General features: G+C 42.1%; 1 pseudogene; it reads left to right on the top strand.

Moving 5' to 3' along the window:
- The first annotated feature begins 4,662 nt into the window (after nucleotides 1–4,662).
- Nucleotides 4,663–18,802, top strand: LOC129540447 (C-reactive protein-like; annotated as a pseudogene).
- Nucleotides 18,803–20,584: the final 1,782 nt, after the last annotated feature.

Here is a 20,584-nt window from a genome sequence, read left to right as displayed (position 1 = left end):
AGCCACAACTGGGTATTGTTTTTGCTTTCGCTCCATCCCCTCATTCTTTCTGGAGTTATTTCTCCACTGATCTCCAGTAGCATATTGGGCACCTACCAACCTGGGGAGTTCATCTTTCAGTATCCTATCATTTTGCCTTTTCATACTGTTCATGGGGTTCTCAAGGCAAGTATACTGAAGTGGTTTGCCATGGGGTTCTCAAGGCAAGTATACTGAAGTGGTTTGCCATTCCCTTCTCCAGTGGACCACATTCTGTCAGACCTCTCCACCATGACCTGTCCGTCTTGGGTGGCCCCACATGGCATGGCTTAGTTTCATTGAGTTAGACAAGGCTGTGGTCTGTGTGATCAGACTGGCTAGTTTTCTATGATTATGGTTTTAGTGTGTCTGCCCTCTGATGCCCTCTTGCAACACCTACCGTCTTACTTGGGTTTCTCTTACCTTGGACGTGGGGTATCTCTTCATGGCTGCTCCAGCAAAGTGCAGTCACTGCTCCTTACCTTGGATGAGGTCGCCCCTCCTGACCTTGAACGTGGAGTAACACTGAACAGTGTTACTGAACCAGTAACGCTGAAGAAGCCAAAGTTGAACGGTTCTATGAAGACCTATAAGACCTTTTAGAACTAATATCGAAAAAAGATGTCTATTTCATTATAGGGGACTGAAATGCAAAAGTAGGACGTCAAGAAACGCCTCGAGTAACAGGCAAATTTGGCCTTGGAATACAAAAATATGAAGCAGGGAAAAGGCTAATACAGTTTTGCCAAGAGAACGCACTGGTCATAGCAAACACCCTCTTCCACCAACACAAGAGAAGACTCTAAACATGGACATCACCAGATGGTCAACACCGAAATCAGATTGATTATATTCTTTTTTTTTTAAATTAATTAGTTAATTTTTTTAATTGGAGGCTAATTACTTTACATTATTGTATTGGTTTTGCCATACATTGACATGAATCTGCCCCGGGTGTGCATGTGTTCCCCATCTTGAATCCCCCTCCCACCTCCCTTCCCATTCCATCCCTCAGGTTCATCCCAGTGCACCAACCCCGAGCATCCTGTATCATGCATCAAACCTGGATTTATGATTCGTTTCACATATGATAATATACATGTTTCAATGCCGTTCTTCCAAATAATCTCACCCTTGCCCTCTCCCACAGAGTCTAAAAGATTGTTCTATACATCTGTGTCTCGTTTGCTGTCTCGTATACAGGGTTATCATTATCATCTTTCTAAATTCCATATATATGCGTTAGTATACTGTATTGGTGGTTTTCTTTCTGGCTTACTTCGCTCTGTTTAATAGGCTCCAGTTTCATCCACCTCATTAGAACTGTTTCAAATGTATTCTTTTTAATTGCTGAGTAATACTCCACTATGTATATGTACCACAGCTTTCTTATCCATTTGTCTGCAGTTGGACATCTAGGTTGCTTGTACAACCACTATGGAGAACAGTGTGGAGATTCCTTAAAAAACTGGAAATAGAGCTGCTATACAACCCAGCCATTGCACTCCTGGGCATATACACCGAGGAGACCAGAATTGAAAGAGACACATGTACTCCAGTGTTTATCGCAGCACTGTTTACAATAGCCAGGACATGGAAGCAACCCAGATTGATTATATTCTTTGCAGCCAAAGATGGAGAAGCTCTATACAGTCAGCAAAAACAAGACCAGGAGTGGACTGTGGCTCAGATCATGAACTCCTTATTGCCAAATGCAGACTTAAATTGAAGAAAGTAGGGAAAACTACTAGACCATTCAGGTGTGACCTAAATCAAATCCCTTATGATTATACAGTGGAAGTGAGAAATAGATTTAAGGGACTAGATCTGATAGATAGAGTGCCTGATGAACTATGGATGGAGGTTCATGACATTGTACAGGAGACAGGGATCAAGATCATCTCCACGGAAAAGAAAAGCAAAAAAGCAAAATGGCTGTCTTAGGAGGCCTTCCAAATAGCTGTGAAAAGAAGAGAGGTGAAAAGCAAAGGAGAAAAGGAAAGATATAAGCATCTGAATGCAGAGTTCCAAAGAACAGCAAGGAGAGATAAGAAAGCCTTCCTCAGCGATCAATGCAAAGAAATAGAGAAAAACAACAGAATCAGAAAGACTAGAGATCTCTTCAAGAAAATTAGAGATACCAAGGGAATATTTCATGCAAAGATGGGCTCGATAAAGGATAGAAATGATACGGACTTAACAGAAGCAGAAGATATTAAGAAGAGGTGGCAAGAATACACAGGAGAACTGTACAAAAAAGAGCTTCATGACCCAGATAATCATGATGGTGTGGTCCCTCACCTAGAGCCAGACATCCTGGAATGTGAAGTCAAGTGGGCCTTAGAAAGCATCACTAAAGCTAGTGGAGGTGATGGAATTCCAGTTGAGCTATTTCAAATCCTGAAAGATGATGCTGTGAAAGTGCTGCACTCAATATGCCAGCAAATTTGGAAAACCCAGCAGTGGCCACAGGACTGGAAAAGGTCAGTTTTCATTCCAATCCCAAAGAAAGGAAATGCCAAAGAATGCTCAAACTACTGCACAATTGCACTCATCTCACATGCTAGGAAAGTAATGCTCAAAATTCTCCAAGCCAGGCTTCAGCAATACGTGAACCGTGAAGTTCCAGATGTTCAAGCTGGTTTTAGAAAAGGCAGAGGCACCAGAGATCAAATTGCCAACATCCACTGGATCACGGAAAAAGCAAGAGAGTTCCAGAAAAACATCTATTTCTGCTTTATTGACTATGCCAAAGCCTTTGACTGTGTGGATCACAATAAACTGTGGAACATTCTGAAAGAGATGGGAATACTAGACCATCTGACCTGCCTCTTGAGAAACCTGTATACAGGTCAGGAAGCAACAGTTAGAACTGGACATGGAACAACAGACTGGTTCCAAATAGGAAAAGGAGTACATCAAGGCTGTATATTGTCACCCTGCTTATTTACCTTATATGCAGAGTACATCATGAGGAACGCTGGGCTGGAAGAAGCACAAGCTGGAATCAAGATTGCTGGGAGAAATACCAATAACCTCAGAAATGCAGATGACACCACCCTTATGGCAGAAAGTGAAGAGGAACTCAAAAGCCTCTTGATGAAAGTGAAAGAGGAGAGTGAAAAGGTTGGCTTGAAGCTCAACATTCAGAAAATGAAGATCATGGCATCTGGTCCCATCACTTCATGGGAAATAGATGGGGAAACAGTGTCAGACTTTATTTTATTGGGCTCCAAAATCACTGCAGATGGTGACTGCAGCCATGAAATTAAAAGACACTTATTCCTTGGAAGGAAAGTTATGACCAATCTAGATAGCATATTAAAAAGCAGAGACATTACTTTGCCAACCAAGGTCCATCTAGTCAAGGCTATGGTTTTTCCCGTGGTCATGTATGGATATGAGAGTTGGACTGTGAAGAAAGCTGAGCGCTGTAGAATTGTTGGTTTGAACTGTGGTGCTAGAGAAGACTCTTGAGAGTCCCTTGGACTGCACGAAGATCCAACCGGTCCATCCTAAAGGAGGCCAGTCCTTGGTGTTCATTAGAAGGGCTGAAGCTGATACCCCAATACTTTGACCACTTCGTGCAAAGAGTTGACTCATTGGAAAAGACCCTGATGTTGGGAGGGATTGGGGGCAGGAGGAGAAGGGGACGACAGAGGATGAGATGGCTGGATGGCATCACCAACTTGATGCACATGAGTTTGGGTGAACTCCAGGAGTTGCTGATGGACAGGGAGGCCTGGTGTGCTGCAATTCATGGGGTTACAAAGAGTCGGACACGACTGAGCGACTGAACTGAACTGAAACAAATTTATGTTATGTTTTTCATATTATACTATTATAAGCATTTTTTGCGTGTTGTAGGATAAAGTTCACAATCAATACTTGAAACAATTATCCATTCTATTTAGTGATTGTAGATGAATACAGTTTCCTTAAACCTGCCTTAATTTTCTTATTTTTCATGGTCCTAACTTTGGCCACCTCATGCGACGAGTTGACTCACTGGAAAAGAGTCTGATGCTAGGAGGGATTGGGGGTGGGAGGAGTCGGGGATGACAGAGAGTGAGATGGCTGGATGGCATCACCGACTCGATGGACATGAGTTTGAGTGAACTCCGTGAGTTGGTGATGGACAGGGAGGCCTGGCATGCTGTGATTCATGGGGTCACAAAGAGTCGGACACGACTGAGCGACTGAATTGAACTGAACTGAACTGAAGTAGTGTTATGGTCGCCTTTGTGAGTAAAATATCTCCCCCATCCCCAAATTTTTAGCTACATTTCTCCAGAATGGATTCACAAGATGTGACTGTTTTAATTCACGAAACACTGCAATGCAGATCTATTGAGCTCCTGTAGGCACCATGGAGTCACTAATAAATAACCCATGTTGATCTCCTGTTTTGTGATTTGTATTGGTTTATTTGCTCTTAGAGCTTTGATTTATGGTTCCAAGGAGCCGTTTTGGAAAATCATTTACCCATCAGCTGAGACAATCTGACTGTTTCACATATAAAGTCAAAGGGGACAGACCTGAGTCAGAGGGATCTCAGATACCCAAGCCCCAGATAGCCCAGCTGATGCTGCTCTTTCCAGGAGGATAATCCAGATTCTGGGCACAGTGACTGCAGGAAGGAACATGGAGAAGTTGTCACCATGTTTCCTGGTCATCATTAGCCTCCCTAGTGCTTTTTCTCAGGTAGGTAGGTGATGCTTCAGGTGGTAGCTGGGCTCTTGTATCAGTGCTGTCTGTGCAAAGCCAAGTTAGGGGAAATAGCCAGCATTGGGGAGGGATGTGATGCGGTAAAGAGGGCAGTCTGCAGTTTTTAAGTCCAATCTCTTGTACATAGTAAAAGAATGCATCTTTGTGGCCTAACAAAGATAGAAAAGATACAACAGGCCCAGGATGGAATCAGTTGTGTTAACCCCCATGTCAGCAAACCAAGACCTAATACCTAACCTAACTGCAGCTTCAGCCTCTTCCCAAAATGTGACCTTTCACCAGTCAATCTGAAATTACATGATTAGGATTAATGAGGTAATTCACCCAATAAAACCCTTTCCATCCCCCAAGAAAGGTGACCTTGCCTGAAATAATCCACCCTTTGCTAGAAACTTCTGCTTCTTACCGCTTTCTGCCTATGAAAGACTTTTATTTGGATAAGCTGTTCGAAATTCCTTTCTGTTAGGTGGGAGGTTGCCTGCTTCATGAATCATTGAATTAAAGCCAATTAGATCTTTCCATTTACTCAGTTAGTTTACCAGATTTGGAGGCCGTGACAGACTTCAAAGATTTCTTGCAAGAGTTTTTGAAACAAGAGACAGGGGTGTGGTCTCCTCAGAGGTTGTTTGGTTTGGTCGTCTTCAGTGGGACCCTGGGCAAGTTACTCTACGTTCTGAACTCTGCTCTCTTTGTATCAAGCTCCTGGTCTAATTGGCTTACTAGTCAGTTCCCTATTTGATTTGAAATCTCAGTCCTTGCTTCTGTCCTCAGATTCCGTGTTGGGAATGATCGATGGCTCAGTCTGGAGTTCTCCATTGTGTGGAACCTCAGTCTGCAATTCATAGTTGGGGACCTGCTGGTTCAGTTCTTTATCCACCCCACAAATTCCACATCAGGTTAACAGCTGGAGCAGGACTAGGTCCCGCTGAAAAACTAGACTGGGTTTTAGATTGTACTGAGTTCGACTTAAGCTGTACTGGGTCTAGTAAGTAAAGGCTATTGCTAATGAGAATCAGAGAATGAGATGGCTGGATGGCATCACCGACTCTGTGGACATGAGTTTGAGTGAACTCTGGGAGTTGGTGATGGACAGGGAGGCCTGGTGTGCTGTGATTCATGGGGTCGCGGAGGGTCGAACACGACTGAGTGACTGAACTGAACTAAACTCCTTGGAAGGAAAGTTATGACCAACCTAGATAGCATATTAAAAAGCAGAGACTTTACTTTGCCAACCAAGGTCCCTCTAATCAAGGCTATGGTTTTTCCCGTGGTCATGTATGGATGTGAGAGTTGGACTCTGAAGAAAGCTGAGCGCCGAAGAATTGATGCTTTTGAACTGTGGTGTTGGAGAAGACTCTTGAGAGTCCCTTGGACTGCAAGGAGATCCAACCAGTCCATTCTAAAGGAGATCAATCCTGGGTGTTCATTGGAAGGACTGATACTAAAGCTGAAATTCCAATACTTTGGCCACCTCATGTGATGAGTTGACTCACTGGAAAAGACTCTGATGCTGGGAGGGATTTTGGGTCGGGGGAGACGGGGACGACAGAGAATGAGATGGCTGGATGGCATCACTGACTCAATGGACATGAGTTTGAGTGAACTCTGGGGGTTGGTGATGGACAGGGAGGCCTGGCGTGCTGTGATTCATGGGATCGCAGAGTTGGACACGACTGAGCGACTGAACTGAACTGAATGAGAATCATAAAAGTAAAAAAGAAACAAACCCGCAGAATTGGTCAACATGGCTCAGGCAGTTAAAAGCTGTCAGAGTGCTTCTGCCCTCCCAATACAGGTGGCCCAGGTTTAATCGCTGGTCAGGGAACTAGACCCCACATGCCACAGTGAAGATCGAAGGTCTGAATACTACATCTGAGACCTGGTGCAGCCAAATAAATAAGCAAATAAATCTTAAGAAAAATAAAAATAAATAAAGAAGAAAGTTGTATATAAGGTTTGTGGAAAAGGAATTTGGTAAGGGTTTTTATGCATGGTTGAGACTGGCTAAGGTGGAAATGAATTCTAGTGAATAAATTTTAATATCAAAAGGAAGCAGTTATAAAGTTAGAATGTGCTTTTCCCCTCTGTGGAAACAATAAGGTTTTATTGAACTGTTGGTCCGCTCTTGATAAGAGATTGTAAAAGTTTTCTTTTCTCACCTTTTAAGTAATTTGCGTAGAAAAGAAAGATTTTGTGTCTTATCAGAATAATTTCCTGTGCTGTCTTTATTGGGTCTTTTGATTAGTTAAGAAAGCTGAGTCTTCTTTAGTAAAAGAACTACATTTTTCTTTACCATTACTTAACTTCCTGCATTTGCCTTTGAAGTCTTTAATTGCTATTATTGTTAAATGGATAACAGTATTTTTTCACAGTGATCTATGATCCTGCTTGATCAAGGACTTTAAAATATTTTGATTTCTTTGACAAACTTCTCCCAGGTCAAATTCTAAATGAAATCATTTTGACCTCAAACTAACTTTGGGATATTACAGGTCCCCTGCAAAATTTTAAAACACTTGTTCTTTCTTTGTATAAAAGGAAATGTTAAACAATTTGGTTTATTTGATATATTAAATCATATTGGAAGCATTGTCAAATAAGAAGTAATACTAAGCCTTCTTTGTGTGGTATTTGTATAAGTTATAAATTTTGTAAAATTGTGATAAATTCCTAGAAATCTGACATATCCTGATATGATTATCAGTCATAACTCCAGTTATCTTAAAACATTTTATGTCACAGAAATATGCAAATTTCCTTGTCATGGCATTAAAATGTGCTCTCAACAGATTTTTAATGATGGGCATTTTAAAGTTTTTTGTCATTTACAGACAGTTATTGTTTTACTCAGATGCTTTTGCAAAAGTGTTTCTTCAACTGTGCTTCATCTTCAAGAAGATTAGTGGAAAGGGCTTTGACAAGTACAGGTTTCTGTTAGCTTTAAGATCATAAAACTGAATTGAGTAAAAATTTACAGAACTAATGGAAAAGCTGGATTTGAGCAAACATATTAATTACATAGGACTGAATGAATTAAGGCGGAAGATTATAATTTTTTTGTTTGAAATATTGCTGGTTCCTTAATATTTTTTTCTCCAAATTTCAGAAAATCTTTTTTCTTAAGCTGTCTATGACTTAAAGCAATTTGGCAAAGAATACCTTTGTAAACAAAGATGAAACATTGACTTTTTCTCTCTACCTGATCCCTGCCCAAAACTCTTGAATATTCTTTTCATGACGTTAGGGTTAGTCATTTACTTGAATTCAGTAAGAATCTGTTATCCTTGTAACAGTACACAATTACAAATACAGGTTATATTACCAAGGTTTTAGCTGAAATGTCATATTTGAGGGAGATGTGCATAGACTCAGATATGACCATTTCTTTTAAGTTTTTATTTTTAATTAGAGGATAATTAATTCACAATGATGTGATAGTTTCTGCCATACATCAACATGTGTAGTTGTAACTACACATATGTCCCCTCCTTCTTAAACCTCCCTCTCGACTCCCTCCCCATCCCACCCCTCTAGGTTGTCACAAAGCACCAGCTTTGGGTTCCCTGTGTCATATAGCAAATTCCCACTGGATATCTTATTTTACATGTGGTAATGTATATGTTTCAATGCTACTCTCTCAAATCATACCCCACCCTGCTTCCCCACTGTGTCAAAAATTCTGTTCTTCATGTCTGTGTTTGTTTCCTTTGCTGCCCTGCAAGTAGGATTATCAGTATTATCTTTCTAGATTCCATATACCTGTGTTAATATGTTTGTCTTTCTCTTTCTGACTTACTTCCCTCTGTATAATAGGCTCTAGACTCATCTCCCTCATTAGAACTGACTCAAATGCATCCTTTTTATAGCTGAGCAATATTCCAGTGTGTATACGCATCATAACTTCTTTATCCATTCATCTGTTGATGGACATATAGGTTGCTTCCAGTCTTAGCTTTTTGTAAACCTGCAATGAACATTGGGGTACATGTGTCATTTTCAGTTATGGTGTCTGCAGGTTATCTGCCCAGTAGTGGGAGTTTGGGGTTATATGGTAGTTTTATTCCTAGTTTTTTAAAGGAATCTCTGTAGTGTTATCAATAGTGGCTGTATCAATTTACATTCCCACTAACAGCACAACAGGGCTCCTTTTACTCCACATCCTCTCCAGTATTTATTGTTTGTAGACTTTTTGATGATGGGCATTCTGACCAGTATGAGATGATACCTCATTGTAAGTTTCATTTTCATATCACTAATAATGAGTGATGTTGAGCATGTTTTCACGTGTATATTAGCCATCTGTATGTCTTCTTTGGAGAAATGTCTGTTTAGGTCGTCTTCCCACTTTTTGACAGGTTTTGCTTGTTTTTCTGGTATTGAGCTCCATGAGCTGCTTGTATATTTTGAAGGTTAATCTTTTGTCAGTTGTTTCCTTTGCTATTATTTTCTCCCACTTTAAAAATTGTCTTTTCACTTTTCTTATAGTTTCCTTCATTGTGCAAGTTTTGGGGTTAAGTTAGGTCCCATATGTTTATTTTTGTTTTTATTTCCAATACTCAAGGAGGTGGGTAATAGAAGATCTTACTGTGATTTATGTCATAGAGTGTTCTATGTTTTCCTCTAATAGTTTTATAGTTTCTGGCATTACATTTAAGTCTTTAATCCATTTTGAGATTATTTTTTGTGTATAGAGGTAGGCAGTGTTCTAATTTCATTATTTTATACATAGCTGACCAGTTTTCCCAGCACCACTTATTGAAGAGACTGTCTTTTCTTCATCGTACATTTTTGCCTCCTTTGTCAAAGATAAGGTGCCTATAGGTGCATGGATTTATCTCTAGACTTTCTTATTCCATTGATCTATATTTCTATTTTTATGCCACTACCATACTGTCTTGATGGCTGTAGCTTAGTAGTACAGTCTGAAGGCAGGGAGGTTGTTTCCTCCAGCTCCATTGTTCTTTCTCAAGATTGCTTTTGCTATTCAGATGACCATCATTTTTAAGGAATTAAGGTTTACTCTCTGGAGTCAATAAAGCCCCTTGGGAAAATGGCCTGGTATTTTACTTACAAGGTTTCAACAGAGCAGTCTTCAAAAGAGCTTGCATGGTCAGTCACTATCCTTGCTGCGTTTATGTAAATAATCAGGAAAGACTGAGGACAGGAGGAGAAGCAGGGGAGAGAGGATGTGATGGTTAGATGGCGTCACTGACTCACTGGACCTGTGTTTGAACAACTCCAGGAGATAGTGACGGATAGGGAAGCCTGGTGTGCCGGAATCCATGGGGTCTCAGAAAGCTGGACATGACTTAGTGGCTGAATAACAACAACAGCAAAGGCTAAATTCAGTGCAAATAAATTAGTCGCACTGTGGTTGTCTTTGATTTTGAAAAATGGGGGTGACTATAAAATGATTGTAAAATAAAAATGAGAGTGATTGTAGAGAAAAACGTTATGTGTGCAAGTTTGTAGATATTAAGTTCTAATCCTGATGATTATCTTTGAGATTTTGTTATATATCTACAAGTTGGACTGGGTCCTGAATTATTCTATTTTCCTAATGAATTTGGCTATAAATCTCCAAAAATTGTTTCCATTTTCTCCCATTCTGATTTGGAATCACTGAGAAAAAAAGATTGCCCTTGAATCTCTTTGGAAGGAACTCATGATCCTTCTCCCTACCCAAATGGCAGCCAAAATCCAGGGACTTGAACCTTAGGTACACATCTCGTAGTCACAGAAGGCTCCATTTGACTTCTGGTCCTGCATACCAGCTGGAGACATCTCAGGCTAGTCAAAGGGGAGGAGCTGTTGAGAAAAAGAGAGAGACAACTGTTTGGAAATGGAATCACTTGTATTAAACCCTGTGTTAGCAAGTCAAAGTGCAATAACTATTCTAAGTTTAATTTCAGCCTCTCCCAGGAATGTGACATTTACCTTGTCAGTCTGGAGTTACCTGCCCTCTCTAATGAGGTAATCTACCCAATAGGATGCCATTTTTTCCCCAGAAGAAGGTGACCTTGTCATAGGTCTTTGCTAAATAGACCACTGAAATAACCCACTCTTTGCTAAAAAGTTCTCTTCCTATTCTCTTCTGTCTATAAAAGTCTTTACTTTTGTACAGCTCTTTGAAATTCCTTTCTATCTGCTAGATGGGATGTTGTCCAGTTCACAAGTCACTGAATAATGACAATTATATCTTTAGATTTACTCAGTTGAATTTTGATTTTTAACAGAGCTCCACTGTTGACATTTCCCTTCTCTGTCTTTTGACCCCACAGATATGTACACAAAGGACTTTGTGTTCCCCAAAGAGTCGGATAATTCCTACGTGATGCTGACTGCACACTTAACTAAACCACTCCAGGCCTTCATGTGTGCTTGCACATCTATACTGACCTGACCTTCAACTGTAGCCTCTTCTCTTACACCACAAGAAAACAGCATAATGAGATTCTCCTCTTCAACATAATGAGGGACTGGCAGGTACAGTGTATCGTGGGTGGAGCTGACATCTTTTTCAATCTCCTGAGGGTTCTCCTGCACCAAAGCACTTCCGTATGATCTGGGAGTTTGCTTCCGAGATCACAGGGCTCTGGGTGGATGGGAAGTCCATGGTGAGGAGGAGTCTGGAGGAGGGAACCTCTTTGGGGGCAAAGGCCAGCATCATCCTGGGGAAGGAGCAGTCTGTGTTCACTGGGGGCTTTGATAAAAACCAGTGTTTGGTGGGAGATATTGGAGATATGAACATGTAAGATTCTGTGCTGTTGCCAGAAGAGATTAGCAGTGTCTATGCTGGTGGGACCTTCAGTCCTAACATCCTTAACTGGCAGGTGCTCAAGTAAAAAAGAACATGGTGACATGTTAGTCAAATGCTGCCTATGGCCCCGAGACCTTTTTGCTAATCCTGAAGATGCCTTCTGAGATTGCATCTTACATCTCCCTGTTTCTGGCTCTGACATTTCACTGACCTGTACACTGGCCCCTTGTGCCCTGGGCGAGTGTATTTCCTTCCCCTTTCACCACTCTTTTTCTATCAGCGCATGGGACAGTGCTGAGAAGGGGGTCTTAAACATGGTTCCACGTTAGAATTACCAAGCCATACCCCAAGCTGATTAAACCTGAATTGGAAGGCGGGTGTGGGACCCAAACGTCAGTGTTTTTTAAAGCTCTTCAAGTAATTCCAGCTTTCAGGGGAGGTGGAGAGCCACTGAATTTTAATCATTGTTTAAGAGCAAGTGGGCCAACTCTTTTCTCCTAAAAGACTGAGTGTGCTTAACTGTAGTCCTGCCAATATTTTCATTTCCTTTTAATAGGAACACCAACCCCATCTATTGTGTTTTATTAAATTATCTAAAGAATACAGGAATAGAATTTTTGCAGCATTCTGCTTCCACCCTCAGGATGTGGTCTTTAAATATTAGAATTATCTTTATTTCTTTAACCCTTTCAATTTGAATATTCAAAAAGTGAAAAAGATGTTTTTGTTGTTGTTTCTGTTTAATTTGCTCTATTTTGTCTTCAGGACCACCAGTGTTTATTCTGTGAAATTTCCATTATTTTTTCTTCTTGTTTATTATCACCCAGCTCACTTTTATGTGTGACCTTCATCCTTACATTTTGAGCTTTTATTTCTTCAAACCTCTCCTTCATATTTGTGTTAAGGAGGAAGAATTTTTCCTCCATATCTCTAGGCTCTTCTTTTTGGCCTAAGAATTAAATTGACATTAGACAACAGGAGAAAATAAAACAAAAATTTAGTTTATATATAGGAAAAACTTGAAAAATTTAGTAACTTGCCAAAATCGCCAAAATCATCATCTTAGATTGGGACTTGAACCCATGGTCTTCTAATTAGAATCACTCACCTGGTGTCTGGACTTACTGAGGCTCAGGTTATTTTGTGCCTCAGAGCAGAAAGAATTCAGGGAGAAACAAAGTGATAGGTAAGAAATGGGTTTATTTAGAGAGAAACAAACTCCACAGAGTGTGGGCCATCTCAGGAGGCAAAAGGGCCTGAATTATGGTGTGATTAGTGTTCATGGGTTTGGTTATCTCATAAGCTTATGAGTGAGAGGATTATGTCAACTATTTCAGGGAAGGGGCAGAGGTTTCTAGGAATTGAGCCCCTGCCTACTTTTTGATCTTTGATGGTGAGCCTCAGAACCATCATGATGCTGGTGAATGTGTCCCTTAGCTTGTTGACGTGTTACAATTAGTGTATGCTGAGGCTCGGGGTCTACTGGAAGTTGACTCATCCACCATCTTGGACCTATTTGGTTCTAATTAGTTTATGTCGTGTCCTTAGGTTATGTTATTCTTTTAATTGTGCGTTGTCCCCTTCCCTTTTGTTTCAGTAGCGGAGACTTGGCAGGGCTTGGAGACCAAAGCCCTCATTGTGTCCCATTGTCTTTGTATGGCATAGAAAACATTTGTTTTTCTATCTCTATGTGAAATATCTTTTTCCTCTTTAAGGCTCAAATTCCTACCCCATTCTCCTTCTTTCAGTGGCTTATAAGCCACAATTCCCTAACTAATCCTTGTGCCTCATTTTTCTTATGGGACCTTCATTCATACACAATTAAATTTGGTTTTCTCCTGTTAATTTGTATCATGCCAATTTAATTTTTAGACCAGCCAGAAGAAATTAAAAGGGTAGAGGGAACTTTTTCCCTTCCCTTACACCAGCCACAGGGCTGATGTTGTGATCCCTCCTGAGTCCTATGTTTATTGCTCAATTCCTTTAGAGCACACAGGGAAAGAGATGAGATTGTCCTTTCAGAGCTCTAACAGGAAGACAGAAGCTTCTCTTTTGATAGCTCTATATTTTGAGGTTCCACAGCTATAATCAGATCTATAGGAGATCAAACAAGTCAGTCCTAAAGGAAATCAACCTTGAAAATTCATTGGAAGGACTGATGCTGAATCTGAAGCTCCAATACTTTGGCCACGTGATGCAAAGAGCTGACTCATTGGAAAAGACCCTGAAAAGGGAAAGACTGAGGGCAGGAGGAGAAGGGGGCTACAGAGGATGAGGTGGTTGGATGGTATCACTGACTCAATGGCACGAGTTTGGCAAACTCAGGGAGATAATGAAGGACAGGGAAACCTGGAGTGCTACAATCCATGGGGTCTCAGAGTGTCGGACATGACAGTGAATGAACAGTATACAAACAGTAGGAAGTGGGGCTGGGCAGACTTCAGGCTTGAGCAGAATAATGGACAACCTCTCAGAAGACAGCAGAGAGGGTCTGCGGACTTTAGGGACAGGGTTGTAGTCGAATTTGGCCTCTGTAGTCCAACGCTGAATTAAATCTCAGAGACAGAGTTTTGGGTGAAGTAGAAAAGAATAGCTTTATTGCTTTTCCAGGCAAAGAGGAACATGATGGGCTTGTGCTCCTTAAATCTGTGTGTCCATCCTAACTCGTGCAGACTTGGTGACGAGTTTTATAGCAATAGTTCAAGTGCAGAGTTGCTGATAAGGATTAGGGTATATAGGACTTGCCCTTTTAAAATCTGGCTTCAGGTGGTCTCTTGATGAACTTCTCAAAGTTATCAAACTCTGACTTATTCTAGAATGAATAATGCTAACATATTCCATTTGTTGATGGTTTTAGTTCTATAGAGAGCTCAAGTGAAGTGAAATAAAGTGAAAGTCATTTGGTCGTGTTTGACTTTTTGCTACCCTATGGACTATACCGTCTATGGAATTCTCCAGGCCAGAATACTGGAGTGGGTAGCTTTTCCCTTCTCCAGGGGATCTTCCCAACCCAGGGATCCAACCCAGGTCTCCTGCATTGCAGGCGGATTCTTTACCAGCTGAGCCACAAGGGAAGCCCAAGAATACTGGAGTGTGTATCCTATCCCTTCTCCAGCAGATCTTCCTGACTCAGGAATCAAACTGGAGTCTCCTACATTGCAGGTGGATTCTTTACTAACTGAGCTATCAGGGAAGCCCACAGAGAGCTCAAAGATACTGTTATATGTATCCCTCAAGGCAGAACTAGGACCCTGACCCAAGACAGCACGATTGTTTCTTGGCTGCTCCTTGCTGTCTCTGCCTTCCCCTTCCCTGATTAGCAACTGTTTTAAAGGCCAGGAGCGTCATAGGGTCCTGCTCAGTTTCTAATTGGATTTCAAAGCCCAGGGTCTGGGGTAGAGATCCAGTAGGTTGAGGGATTCATCATTGAATAAATACAGAAGAAGGAAGACTCTGACTCTGTGAACAGTTTGTCAGCTTGTGGTGAAGGAAAAAAAAGGAAATTATCACAAACTTAAGGAAAAAGGGAAACGTTGAAAGATCTGCGCCTCGGATGCTTGTGGCTATAGGGAATAGGTTTGCTCTGCAGTGGAATTGTTAGGGAAAACACACTGACTGAAACTGCCCACCCTGGCCAGTCACCATAGTAACCATTTGTGTGAGTTATTTTACCACAGGAGGTCCCAGGAAGGAACACAGGACTAACAAGCCACCACCAACTGGGAGAGTTCAGGAAAGGTCAAAAAGAGACGCTATGTGCCCTACCGCCTCCCAGAATCCTTCTTGCTGTAATCTATCCTGGCAGAGTGATGCGTGAGCAACCAGAAAGAACCCTGAGTCAGAATGACCGTCCAGAGAAAACCCAGAAATGAATCCCATCACCATAAACCTGAGACTGCGAGCCACGTGGCAGAGCAGTCCTCCTAGGTTCCCTGACCCTTCTGCACTCTGCCCAGGTGCCCCTTCCCAATAAAATCTCTTGCATTGTGAGCATGAGTGTCTTCTTGGACAATTCATTTCTGAGTGTTAGACAAGCGCCCACTCTTGGGCCCTGGAAAGAGTCCCCCTTCCTGCAACAGAATGTGGGTGACAGTGAAGCTTCAGAATTTCATGTGTGGTCAGAAATGTTGGATTTTTAGGAGATCAGAAACTCAGGGAGAATGAAATCAACTTAAAGGACAGACTTTATTTTATAGTCAAAACAAAAGTAAGCAGGAAAGGAAAGGGAGGTACTGTGCTCTGCCTTGTTGGTTCTATAGGGAGTAAAAGGAGCAGGGTTAGTGTGAGCAGTTGGCTTCACCTTTCACAGCTCAGCAGTCAGCTTGCTTCAAAAGAACAGAAAGAAAGGAAGTGGGATGTTAGAGGAAGCAGCATCAGATCAAACTTCTGAGGAAAAGAAGGTGGAAAGAAAGGTTTTTGTATCATTGAATAGCCCAAGTCAATTCAGGCCTGGAAACTCTAAATCTTCAGAAGGTGGTGGCTGGGGCGGAGCAGGACTGGAGGCCAGGGTGGGTCACAGCTGACCTCCTGTGAGAGCAAGGCTTTGCAAGCACTAACTACACCTCAAAAATTCAGAGTCCTCCGACCTCTTGCTGGGAGGTCAGGCTCAAAGAGGAAGCCTTGCCACACAGGCTGGTGTTGAGAGAATGATCTTTTCAAATGTAAATAAGACCAAGTCCTCTCCAGAGGAAAAACCTGCAAAGGCTTCCCATTGCACTTAGAATAATCTACAACCCTTTCCCTGGTGCTCAAAGCTCTGTGATTTCAGACTTCTGTTTCCTTCAGTCACAGCGTCACACATCTCTTACTTGCTCCAGGTTCCCAGCCCTTCTGCCATGTTTCCTTTTCATTTCTTCCACAAACATCTTAGGGGAAACCTCTGACTGAAACCATCCACTCTGGTCAGGCACCACCGTAGCCATGTGCATGAGTTATTTTACAACAGGAGGTCCTGATAAGGAACATGGAACTTAACAAGCCACCATCAATGGGAAGAATCCGGTAAAGGTCAAAAGGAGACAGGAGACCACCAGTCCATTTATCCTCTTGGATTCCTTCTGGTTGGCTGAGCCATGTGTGTACCACCAGGAAGGACCCTGAGTCAGAATGATTGGCAGAGACAACCCGGAAACTAATCCCATCACCATAAACCCAAGACTGAGCGCCACATGGCAGAGCAGTCCTCCTGGGTTCCCTTAACCTGTTGCTCTCTGCCTAGGTGGTCCTTCCAAATAAAGTCTCTTGCTTTCTCAGTACATGTGTCTCCCTGGACAATTCATTTCCAAGCGTTAGATAAGAGTACACTCTAGGGCACTGGAAGGGGTCCATTTACCTATAACAACTATACCTGGAACCCCTGTGATGGGACAAACTTAGTCTTGGGATAAGCAGTAAAATAACAGAAATGACAACAATTACACACACAATAGATGAAATCATGGTTACCTGGGACTTATATTACAGTGAGTTTAAATATGCTTGATTTCTTTTACAAGACTTCTGCATTTGCCTTTTTTCCAGATCCTCACGTCTTCTCCTTAGAAAGGACCTTCCCCAGACATTCTTATCATCTGTTGTCATTTTCTTTCTTAAAATGTCTAAATTTTAATTAAATTAATTAATTCTTGGCTGAGCTGGGTCTTCATTGCTGCACACAGGCTTTCCTCTAGTTCTGCTGAGTGGGGGCTACTCTCCCCATGGTGCCCAGGCTTCTCATTGCAGTAGCTTCTTTTGTCCTGGAACACAGGCTCTAGGCACACAGGCTTCAATAGTTGTGGCATTTGGGCTCAGTTGCCCCACAGCATGCGGAATACCCCTGGAGAAGGGATTGAACTCAGGTTCCTTGAATTGGCAGGCAGACTCTCAACCACTGGACCACCAGGGAAGTCCTATTATTGTTTTCTAACCAGATGAAAGTGAAAGAGGAGAGTGAAGAGGTTGGCTTGAAGCTCAACATTCAGAAAACAAAGATCATGGCATCTGGTACCATCACTTCATGGGAAATAGATGGAAAAACAGTGGAAACAGTGTTTCTTTTGGGCTCCAAAATCACTGCAGATGCTGATTGCAGCCATGAAATTAAAAGACGCTTGCTCCTTGGAAGGAAAGTTATGACCAACCTTGATAATATATTAAAGAGCAGAGACATTAATTTGCCAACCAAGGTCCGTCTAGTCAAGGCAATGGTTTTTCCCGTGGTCATGTATGGATGTGAGAGTTGGACTGTGAAGAAAGCTGATCGCCGAAGAATCGATGCTTTTGAACTGTGGTGTTGGAGAAGACTCTTGAGAGTCCCTTATACTGCAAGGAGATCCAACCAGTCCATTCTAGAGGAGATCAATCCTGGATGTTCATTGGAGGGACTGATGCTAAAGCTGAAACTGCAATACTTTGGCCACCTCATGCGACGAGTTGATTCACTGGAAAAGACTCTGATGCTGGGAAAGGTTGGGGGCGGGAGGAGAAGGGGACGACCGAGAATGAGATGGCTGGATGGCATCACCGACTCTGTGGACATGAGTTTGAGTGTACTCCGGGAGTTGGTGATGGACAGGGAGGCCTGGCGTGCTGTGATTCATGGGGTCGCGGAGAGTCGGACACGACTGAGCGACTGAACTGAACTGAACTGAACCAGATATCATTGTCTGAAAAACAAAAAATGGGAGGTAGGAGGAGTTGTTTCTTAATTTTTTGCTCCACTAGTAGATTGTAAATTCCATGAGAAGAGAGACATTATTTCTTATTGTATTCCCAGGTTCTGGAATGGTATGGCTCATAGTATTTTCTCAATAAATATTTGATGAATTAACAAATTCTGGAGGAGGCAGCAGCAGTGAAGAATTGGTTTGGATGTTTCTGAGAATGAAGAAATACTTAAAAGAGTGAGAAATTGTAAAACTGTATTTTTGCTCACAGAATGGTCTGTTACAAATGTGTGATAGCTTGCTTCTTAGAGAAGGGAGGGAATGGCCACGAAGTCTGCATTTGATTCAGCAGTACACTTCTGAGAATAAAGCAGGAATAAGATGGAAATTTAAAAATTACTAAGAATGAATGGGATAGACAGTAGAGTGATCAGCTAACTTTAGGAGAAATCTGTCAATTGCAGACCATTTCAAATCTCCAAAATTTTCAACTGACTTTAAAAAAATATACAACGTGAGACTTGCAAGTTACATTTTATTTGGGGCAAAATCAGGACTGCAGCCTGAGAGACAGCATCTCAGAAAGCTCTGAGAAACTGCTTCAAAGAGGTGGGAGATTAGTGGCAATGCTAGTGATGGGGAGTGGCTGTAAATTCAAATTTTGATCACTTACCCGCTTCTCACCTCTTGCTGTGTGACCTGGTTACTAATAGGCCACAGACCTGGTCTGTGGCCTGGGAGTCGGGAACACTTTCTTTAGAGTGTGAAAGTGAAAAGTGAAAATATTAGTCACTTAGTTGTGTCTGACTCTTTGAGACTCCATGAACTGTAGCCAGGCTCCTCTGTCCATGGGATTTTCCAGGCAAGAATACCGGAGTGGCTAGCCATTCCCTTCTCCAGGGGATCTTTCTGACCCAGGGGTTAAATCCAGGTCTCCTGCATTGTAGGAAGATTCTTTATGATCTGAGCCACCAAGGAGCCCTTAAAGTGTAATTCAGGCAAACAAAGACCTCTTGCATAACCACAATACAACCATGAAAATTAGGAAACGCGAGAGGCGCCGGCGGCAGCGGTGGCAACCGGCCACGTGCAGAAGCGTGGCCAAGAGGAGCTACCCCACGCCCAAGGTCAGGGCGGCGGCCAGAAGAGCTGTCCCACGTCCAAGAGGGGGTGGCTGCATGGGCACAGGAGGGCCAAGAGGAGCTACTCCACATTCAAGGTCAGGAGGGGTGGCCTTGAGGAGATACCAATGCATTACTATTATCTAATTTACAGATCCCGTTCAAGTTTCACCAATTCTCCCGATCATGTCCTGTATCGTTTTTACTGAAGGAAAAATACACAACATAAAAATTGTGAGTTAAGTTTTATTCAGAACCTTACTGGGGACTATAGTCTGGGAGACAGCCTCTCAGTAGCTCTGAGAAACTGCATTGAGGAGGGAGCCAGCCTATGTACTTTTCTTGTTTTCAGCTAGGAAATACAGGTAGTCAAGGATGGAGAAGACTCTTGAGAGTCCCTTGGACTGCAAGGAGATCCAACCAGTCCATTCTAAGGGAGATCGATCCTGGGTGTTTATTGGAGGGACTGATGCTGAAGCTGAAACTGCAATACTTTGGCCACCTCATGCGACGAGTTGACTCACTGGAAAAGACTCTGATGCTGGGAAAGGTTGGGGGCGGGAGGAGAAGGGGACGACGGAGAATGAGATGGCTGGATGGCATCACCTACTCTGTGGACATGAGTTTGAGTGTACTCCGGGAGTTGGTGATGGACAGGGAGGCCTGGCGTGCTGTGATTCATGGGGTCGCGGAGAGTCGGACACGACTGAGCTACTGAACGGACCTGAACTGAAGGATACATCTTGGTAAAAGATTACTGCTAGTCACAAAGAACAGACATCTCAAGCTCATAGTTTTACTACCTTTCTATTTATGGAAAGAGGCAAGCATCTGTAGTCATTGAAATTTTTTCTGAGATGATCATCTAAATATATACGGGGCTGTTTATCCGAAGTACAGAGTTCTTCATCTTGTTTTTTTCCATCCTAAATTCCCCTCAGGGTGCACTGTCAGTGGGCATCTGCACTAAGTTGCAACTTAACCTTTTGTATAATTGGATAGTGAATAACACTCTTTTTCTGCTGTTAACAATAGATCATTGGGTACTATTCAGGAACAGTGTTGCACAGTTGTTTTGTCTTTTTCAATATCTGGAGCAATTCCTATTCTTTTCATAATCTTAACACTCAAAGGTTATAGGCCGGAATATTCCTCAGTTTCGATTTATGTGATCTCTTCTAATGATTAGATTCAGGTTATAAATTTTTGGCAGAAATATCTCAGAACCGAGGCTGTTATACTTCTCACTGCATTCCAACAAGAGGAACACGTTTTTCCTCCAAACTTATTTATAATTGAAGGAAAATTGTTTC

This window comes from Moschus berezovskii, chromosome 4, assembly GCF_049115385.1.
Source record: "Moschus berezovskii isolate FMDL1 chromosome 4, NW_MosBer_1.0, whole genome shotgun sequence".
Classification (NCBI taxonomy): domain Eukaryota; kingdom Metazoa; phylum Chordata; class Mammalia; order Artiodactyla; family Moschidae; genus Moschus; species Moschus berezovskii.
Note: the sequence above shows the minus strand (reverse complement) of the source record. Positions and strands in the feature narration are given on the sequence as shown.